This window comes from Arachis ipaensis, chromosome B1 (genome assembly GCF_059453495.1).
Source record: "Arachis ipaensis isolate K30076 ecotype BB chromosome B1, ASM5945349v1, whole genome shotgun sequence".
Taxonomy (NCBI): Eukaryota; Viridiplantae; Streptophyta; class Magnoliopsida; order Fabales; family Fabaceae; genus Arachis; species Arachis ipaensis.
The window spans coordinates 132,322,125-132,331,299 of record NC_142436.1 but is presented as its reverse complement, the minus strand read 5'-3'; the positions used below and the strand labels follow the sequence as shown (position 1 = coordinate 132,331,299).

The 9,175-nt window shown below is 38.4% G+C and overlaps 2 non-coding genes across 2 annotated transcripts; both read left to right on the top strand.

The window, feature by feature from the left end:
* The first annotated feature begins 224 nt into the window (after window positions 1–224).
* On the top strand, window positions 225–332 carry LOC148578415 (small nucleolar RNA R71). Its single transcript, XR_015903394.1, has one exon. It is a non-coding gene; the product is annotated as a small nucleolar RNA R71 (small nucleolar RNA).
* Window positions 333–4,888: 4,556 nt separating this feature from the next.
* Window positions 4,889–4,996, top strand: LOC148578414 (small nucleolar RNA R71). Its single transcript, XR_015904497.1, has one exon. It is a non-coding gene; the product is annotated as a small nucleolar RNA R71 (small nucleolar RNA).
* Window positions 4,997–9,175: the final 4,179 nt, after the last annotated feature.

Genomic DNA, 9,175 nt, shown 5'->3' with positions numbered 1-9,175 from the left:
AGAGTATCAATTTCAAGAACTCCCTTCTTCATAGGCGTCCTATTACTCACAGGATTCCTTTCAGAAGTGTACATGAACTGGTTATTAGCAACCATGTCAATGAGTTCTTGAGCTTCTGCAGGCGTTTTCTTTAGGTGAATGGATCCACCTGCAGAAGTATCCAATGACATCTTTGATAGCTCAGATAAACCATCGTAGAATATATCCAGGATGGTCTATTCTGAAAGCATGTCAGAAGGACACTTTTTGGTCAACTGTTTGTATCTTTCCCAAGCTTCATAGAGGGATTCACCTTCTTTCTGTTTGAAGGTTTGAACATCCACTCTAAGCTTGCTCAGCTTTTGAGGAGGAAAGAACTTGGCTAAGAAAGCCGTGACCAGCTTAACCCAAGAGTTTAGGCTGTCTTTGGGTTGAGAGTCCAACCATATTCTAGCTCTGTCTCTTACAGCAAAAGGGAAAAGCATGAGCCTGTAGACTTCAGGATCTACTCCATTAGTCTTAACAGTATCACATATCTGCAAGAATTCAGTTAAGAACTAAAAAGGATCTTCAGATGGAAGTCCATGAAACTTGCAGTTCTGCTGCATCAGAGAAACTAATTGAGGTTTCAGCTCAAAGTTGTTTGCTCCAATGGCAGGAATGGAGATGCTTCTTCCATGTAAATTGGAATTAGGTGCAGTAAAGTCACCAAGCATCCTCCTTGCATTATTATTATTTTCGGCTGCCATCTCCTCTTCTTGTTCGAAAATTTCTGAAGGGTTATCTCTGGATTGTTGTAATTTAGCTTCTCTTAATTTTCTCTTCATGGTCCTTTCAGGTTCTGGATCTGCTTCAACAAGAATGTTCTTGTCCTTGCTCCTGCTCATATGACAAAGAAGAGGGCACAGAGAAAATAATAATAATATGGATCCTTTATATCACAGTATAGAGGTCCTTGTGTTAGTAGAAGAAAAGAAGAAGAATATCTGAACTCAGAGAGAGAGAGAGAGGGAGTTCAGATTTTTGGTGGGTGAGGGAGAGATGTTAGTAGATGAATAAATAAATAGAATAAGATGAGAGAGGAAAAATTTCGAAAATAATTTTTGAAAAAGAGTTAGTGATTTTTGAAAATAGTTTTTGAAAAAGGTTAGTGATTTTCGAAAATTAAGTTTTAAAATTGAAATAATTAGTTAATTAAAAAGAAATTTTGAAAAAAGGGGGGGGAGATATTTTCGAAAATTAGAGAGAGAGTTAGTTAGGTAGTTTTGAAAAAGATAAGAAACAAACAAAAAGTTAGTTAGTTAGTTGAAACAAAATTTGAAAAGATAAGAAGTTAGGAAGTTAGAAAAGATATTTTGAAATCAAATTTTTGAAAAAGATAAGATAAGAAGATATTTTTGAAAAGATATGATTGAAATTAGTTTTTGAAAAAGATTTGATTTTTAAAAATCATAATTAATGACTTGATTCACAAGAAATCACAAGATATGATTCTAGAACTTAAAGTTTGAATCTTTCTTAACAAGCAAGTAACAAACTTGAAATTTTTGAATCAAAATATTAATTGTTGATGTTATTTTCGAAAATTATGTGATAAAAATAAGAAAAAGATTTTTGAAAAATATTTTTATAATTTTCGAAAATAACTAAGAAAAATGAAAAAGATTTTATTTTTTTTTGAAAAAGATTTTGAAAAAGATAGGATTTTCAAATTGAAAATTTGATTTGACTCATAAAAACAACTAGATTTTAAAAATTTTTGAAAAAGTCAAATCTAATTTTCAAAATTTTGAGAGAGAAAAAGGGAAATATATTTTTTTTATTTTTGAAATTTTTTTGATGAGAGAGAAAAACACTAAAAAGATGCAATGCATGAAATATTTAGATCAACACATGTGATGCATGCAAGAATGCTATGAATGTCAAGATGAACACCAAGAACACTATGAAGATCATGATGAACATCAAGAACATATTTTTGAAAAATTTTTAATGCAAAGAAAACATGCAAGACACCAAACTTAGAATTCTTCAATGCTTAGACACTAAGAATTCAAGAATGCATATGAAAAACAAGAAAAAACACAAAACATGCAAATGCAAAGATCAAACAAGAAGACTTACCAAGAACAACTTGAAGATCATGAAGAACACTATGAATGCATGAAAATTTTCGAAAAATGCAAGATGAACATGCAATTGACACCAAACTTTCAACTTGACTCAAGACTCAAACAAGAAACATGAAATATTTTTTATTTTTATAATTTTCTAATTTTTTTGGATTTTTTTCGAAAATTATTTAGAAAAAAGAAAAATAAGGATTCCAAAATTTTTAATATGAATTCCAGGAATCTTGCATTGTTAGTCTAAAGCTTCAGTCTAGGAATTAGACATGGCTCACTAGCCAGCCAAGCTTTCAATGAAAGCTCCAGTCCAAAACACTAGACGTGGCCAATGGCCAGCCAAGCTTCAGCAAACATAGATACCTCTCATGTATACAACAGCTGATATTTCATCCAACTTCATATACTTATGAGTGGAAGCCTCAGTCCAAAAGAATTAGACATGGCTTTACAGCCAGCCAGGCTTCATGAAACACTAGAATTCATTCTTAAAAATTCTGAAGAAAAATATATTTTTGAAAACATATTATTTTTAAATTTTTTTTTTCGAAAATAGATGAGAAGTTTTTGAAAGATTTTTGAAAAATTTTTGAAAACAAAATAAAAAGAAAATTACCTAATCTGAGCAACAAGATGAACCGTTAGTTGTCCAAACTCGAACAATCCCCGGCAACGGCGCCAAAAACTTGGTGCTGTTGCCGGATCCAAACTTGGCACTGATGTTACCGGACCAAAAGCTTGCCGAAAACTCAAACAATCCCCGGCAACGGCGCCAAAAACTTGATTCGCAGAAATTGTGATTACACTTTGATTATGTAAAATTCATGGCTCTTTCTTTCCCTGGTAATGGCGCCAAAAACATGATGCCAATACCATGGTTCACAACTTCGCACAACTAACCAGCAAGTGCACTGGGTCGTCCAAGTAATACCTTACGTGAGTAAGGGTCGAATCCCACGGAGATTGTTGGTATGAAGCAAGCTATGGTCACCTTGTAAATCTCAGTCAGGCGGATATAAAATAGTAATGGAGTTTTCGAAATTAATTAATAAAATAGGGATAGAAATACTTATGTAAATCATTGGTGAGAATTTCAGATAAGCGAATAGAGATGCTTTCGTTCCTCTGAACCTCTGCTTTCCTGCTGCCTTCATCCAATCAGTCTTACTCCTTTCCATGGCTGGCTTTATGTGATACATCACCATTGTCAATGGCTACTTTCGGTCTTCTCTCGGGAAAATGATCCAAATGCCCTGTCACGGCACGGCTAATCGTCTGGAGGCATCACCCTTGTCAATGGTTTCATCTTATCCTCTCAGTGAAAATGGTCAACGCACCCTGTCACGGCACGGCTATTCATCTGTCGGTTCTCGATCCTGCTGGAATAGGATTTACTATCCTTTTGTGTCTGTCACTACGCCCGGCAATCGCGAGTTTGAAGCTCGTCACAGTCATTCAATCATTGAATCCTACTCGGAATACCACAGACAAGGTTTAGACCTTCCGAATTCTCTTGAATGCCGTCATCATTCTAGCTTACACCACGAAGATTCCGATTAAGAGATCTAAGAGATACTCATTCAATCTAATGTAGAACGGAAGTGGTTGTCAGGCACGCGTTCATAGGGAATGATGATGATTGTCACGTTCATCACATTCAGGTTGAAGTACGAATGAATATCTTGGAAGCGAACTAAGATGAATTGAATAGAAAACAGTAGTACTTTGCATTAATCCTTGAGGAACAGCAGAGCTCTACACCTTAATCTATGGAGTGTAGAAACTCTACCGTTAAAATTACATAAGTGAAAGGTCCAGGCATGGCCGAGATGGCCAGCCCCCAAAACGTGATCACAGGATCAAAAATACAATCCAGGATCCAGGATGTCTAATACAATAGTAAAAGGTCCTATTTATAATAAACTAGCTACTAGGGTTTACAGAAGTAAGTAATTGATGCATAAATCCACTTCCGGGGCCCACTTGGTGTGTGCTTGGGCTGAGCTTTAACTTTCCACGTGCAGAGGCCATTTGTGGAGTTGAACGCCAGGTTTTGATCCATTTCTGGCGTTCAACTCTGGTTTTTGATCCCTTTCTGGCGCTGAACTCCAGAATTGGGCAGAGAGCTGGCGTTGAACGCCAGTTTGCGTCATCTAAACTTGGGCAAAGTATGGACTATTATACATTGCTGGAAAGCCCTGGATGTCTACTTTCCAACGCAATTGGAAGCGCGCCATGTTGAATTCTATAGCTCCAGAAAATCCACTTTGAGTGCAGGGAGGACAGAATCCAACAGCATCAGCAGTCCTTCTTCAACCTCTGAATCTGATTTTTGCTCAAGTCCCTCAATTTCAGCCAGAAAATACCTGAAATCACAGAAAAACACACAAACTCATAGTAAAGTCCAAAAATGTGAATTTAACATAAAAACTAATGAAAACATCCCTAAAAGTAACTAGATCCTACTAAAAATAATGCCAAAAAGCGTATAAATTATCCGCTCATCAGTTCCTCTCCATCTTCTTGGTGAGGTCAGCCAGCTGCTTGGTGATGAGCTTGTTTTGAGCCAGCAGTGCATCCACATTGTTTAGATCCATTACTCCTCTAGTGTTCCCTCTTTCGGAGGCATAGAAGTAATCATTTTCTGCTACAGTCTCAATGACATCTATGGCTTCTTCAATGGTCTTCTTCTTGTTCAGAGATCCTCCAGATGAATGGTCTACTGCCTTCTTTGATTCATAAGAAAGACCTTCATAGAAAATGTGTAGCTGCACCCATTCATTAAACAAATCTGGTGGACACCTCCTTGTCAGATCCTTGAACCTCTCCCATGCTTCAAACAGAGTCTCACCATCTTGTTGCCTGAAAGTTTGGACCTCAGCTCTCAGCCTGTTGATTCTTTGAGGAGGATAGAATCTTGCTAAGAATTTGTTCACCACGTCTTCCCAAGTTGTCAAACTCTCCTTCGAAAAAGACTCCAGCCACTTGGCTGCCTTATCCTTGAGTGAAAATAGAAATAAGAGCAGTCTATAGGCGTCAGGATGAACATCATTAGACTTCACTGTGTCACATATCCTCAGGAAGGTGGTTAGATGTTGATTGGGGTCTTCTTGGACGCCTCCTCCAAATGAACAGTTGTTCTGAACAAGGGTGATGAGCTGTGGTTTTAGTTCAAAATTGTTGGCGTGGATGGTTGGCTTTTGAATGCTACTTCCACAGTTTCCTGGGTTTGGATTGATGTAAGAGCCTAAAACTCTTCTATCCTCCCTATGGTTGTGAGCCTCTTCTTCATGATGATTTTTCATGTTTTCTTCCATGTTTGGTTCAAAGTATTCCTCCTCTTCCTCGGTACCAACTACTCGTTTTTCTCTTGCTTCCCTCCTTAATATAAGGAAGGTCCTCTCAGGTTCAGAATCAAAGGAAGTTGAAGCCCTGCTTCTCCTCCCTGTCATATAACCAACAAAGCTCAAGCAAGGAAAAAAAGATGCAGAAAGTATTTCTGTTAGAATTACTGTTAGTGTGAGTGATGCAATATATCAAACAGTTAGTGGGTGAGTGAAACAGAGTGTAAACAACTGGAAATAAACAAAAAAGTAGGGGGAAGGGAAGAAATTAACTAAACTGAAAGTAAATTACTCAAACAGAAAATTAAATCAAACAAAATAACAATGCTCAATCTAGTTATCCTCCAACTTAATCATTGTTGATACATAATCAATCCCCGGCAACGGCGCCATAAACTTGATACGCGGAAAACTTGTCTCGTAACAAATTTTCTTCGGCAAGTGTACCGAATTCGTCGTCAAGTAAAAACTCACAATAGAGTGAGGTCGAATCCCACAGAGATTGATTGATCAAGCAACTTTAATTAGAGGAAGGTTCTAGTTGAGCGAACCAGAATTTGAGTTGAGAATTGCAGAAAATTAAATGGCGGGAAAGTAAATAGCAGAAACAGTAAAGGCTAAAATTAAAGAGCTGAATGTAAATGGCGGAAAGTAAATTGCAGAATCTTAAATGGGAATGGGGTAATTGCTCATAAAAGTAAATGGCAGAAATTAAAGAGAATGGGTAAGATCAGAAATGGGGAGTTCATTGGGCTCAGGAGATGTTGCATTCTCCGGATCAAGTTCATTTTCATCTCTTCCTCAATCAATGCATTCATTGATCTCCTTGGCAATCTTAAGTGATCGAATTACAATTCCTTGTAATTCAATCTCTCAAATCTTGATCAATAGCCAATTTCTTGATCAATTGTTCATGAGAAGAGATGAAGTATGGTCACTGATTATACCACATGCATTTTCCAAATCAAGTGTTGGAAGAATTATAGTCACATATCCATCCAAACCCAATTCAGTCCAGCATGAGAAAGCATTACTAGCATGATCCCTTCATTCCTCTTTCAAGGTTCAGAAGAGATCCAAGTATGAATAGCTTCTTTTCCAAGATAACTACCCAATTGGATGAAGATTGAAAGCTTTCTAGTAAAATCAAGAGAAAAGATAGAAGAAGGAGAATCAAAACTAAAATTGATCCATCAAATTACAACAGAGCTCCCTAACCCAATGAAAGGGGTTTAGTTGTTCATAGCTCTGGAAAATGAAAACAAAGATGGAGAATACATCATGAAAGTAAAACTAGAAGTACAGAAAAAGTAAAATACAGAGAGTAGTTCTATGCCACAAGGCTCCCTAAAATTTTCAGCTCTCTAACTAATTCAAAGCTACTCCTATATATACTACTCTTCTGATCTTCTAGTTGGCTCTTCAAGTCTTGAGTATGGCCCTTTGGATCCTAAGTTTAAAGCAGTTATCTTCTTCATTGGGCTTAGCTTTGCTTGCAGAGAGAAAGTGTGAAGTAGGCAGGGACTTTTAGCTCAGGACGTTAGTGGTGTTAACGTTAAGTGAAAGTGTGGGTTCGAGAACGTTAGTGACAATTACCTTTTTCACTAACGTTGCTCACCCAAGTATGAGCCACGTTAACCTCAACGTTAATGGCACAAACGTTACCACTAACGTTGCCTCTTGGTCCTTCGCACACGTTAGTGGGACTTACGTTTCCCAATAATGTTGATAAGCCTCTCCCTTCCCTACGTTAGAGTCCACGTTAACTTAGTTAACGTGGTTCTTAACGTAAGCTTGCCAATCCTTCGAGAACGTTAGTGACACTTACCTTTGTCAATAACGTTCCAATGTGCCCCTCTTTCTCACGTTAGAGTCCACGTTAACTAAGTTAACGTGGCTTCTAACGTAGTCATGCTAGCCATCTCCAACGTTAGTGACAAAGGTGAGTGTCACTAACGTTGGCTCATCATCTCTTCATCCACGTTAGCTTCCACGTTAACTAAGTTAACGTGGGAGTTAACGTTGCTCATGGTGGCTCTTGGTGGTTCACCCCAACGTTAGTGACAAAGGTAAGTGTCACTAACGTTGGCGACCCATTGCTCTCTCCACGTTAGCCTCCTCGTTAACTAAGTTAACGTGGGAGTTAACGTCGGCTTCCCTTTTGCTTCTTAACGTTAGAAGCCACGTTAACTAAGTTAACGTGGCAACTAACGTGGCCAATTATGAGCTTGGTCCAACGTTAGTGACAAAGGGGAGTGTCATTAACGTTGGCCTTATTGTCTTCTTCCACGTTAGAGTTCACGTTAACTAAGTTAACGTGACTCTTAACGTGGGCTATGATGGCTTCGAGGGCGTTATTGGCGATTACTTTTCTCATGAACTTTGCAAGTTAGCTCCCATTCCACGTTAGAGGTCACGTTAGTTAGATTAACATGGCTGCTAACGTGGTTCTTCCTTGCTTCTTTTGTCCTGAAATCAAGCAATAAAGTGCATCAAAGTTCTAATCCAAGTCATGGGAAATGCAACATCCAATTTGTCATTAAATTCATGCAAAATTCTCATGAAATCATGTAAAGTGCACAATGTATGCTTGAATCAAGATGTAAGTGAATATCTACCCAAAACTAGCTTATTTTCTAGGAAAATGCATGAAACTACCCTAAAAACAGTAAAGAAAAGGTCAGTGAAACTGGCCTAAATGCCCTGGCATCAGATAGCTATGTCACGACCTACAGGGAAGTGATGCGTCTCAGGGAGGAGTTGGAGTCTGCCTGGGTTGATTATGCCGAGCTCCAGGGTCACCTTGTAGGCAGCGTAAATGCTGCTTATGAGAACCTGAAGGAGCAGGTTCGAGTTTTTGCACCCGAGGTCGACCTTACTCTCTTCAGCCTAGACAATGTTGTAAAGGATGGCAAGATTATCCCTGACGACCCTGATGATGATGATGTTGAACCCCCTCCTGTACCTGCCGCCAAGACTTCTGTTGTGCCGACTTCTTCAGCTCCTTCATCCGAGGTTGGTCATCTTGAATCGAAACCTGATTGCCAGATCTTAAACAGGGATGACGGGACAGTGGATGCAGTGCCTCTTCAGACTCGCCCTCCTTTACCCCGTGCTGATGCTGCCGAGAAGCCTTCAGATTTTAAATGAATTTTATGAATGTTTGTGTAAATAGCCCGGCTTGTGGGCTTTTGAACTCTTTATTTTATAATTGGTGGTTGCTGGCCCTTGACTCTTTCTTAGTTGCTTGTTTAGCAACTTGTTTTTGAAAAACAAAATGGTTTCCAAGCTTTTGTGGGTGGTTCTGGTAGCCTCTTGAGCTTGTTATTATTATAACTTCATGTTTTTTATGTCATGTCTGTTTTTATCTATCTTGATACCTTTTTTAGGTTTTTTTGGAAGTGTTGGAGCCATGTTGCTCGACCTCTTTGGATTGCCTTTGTGTTTCATACTTGTGGCTTGATTCCTTTGAGGTTATGGATGTTTGGATCTACTGGTATGTCGGCTTCCTCGCTTTAGTCTGGAGTTATTTTTAGTAATCCGTTTTGTTTGGACCTTTGTGAGGTCTCTGTTGGGAATTACTTTTTATAACGTTAGGGTTTTTGGGAGGCCGACTTTGTCATGTTAGTTATTTCTAGTAATCCTCTTTCTTGGACCTTTGTCAGGTCTCTTTCAGGGATTACTTTTATAACTTGTTGTTTTGGGCTGAATTCATCATGCCGGGCC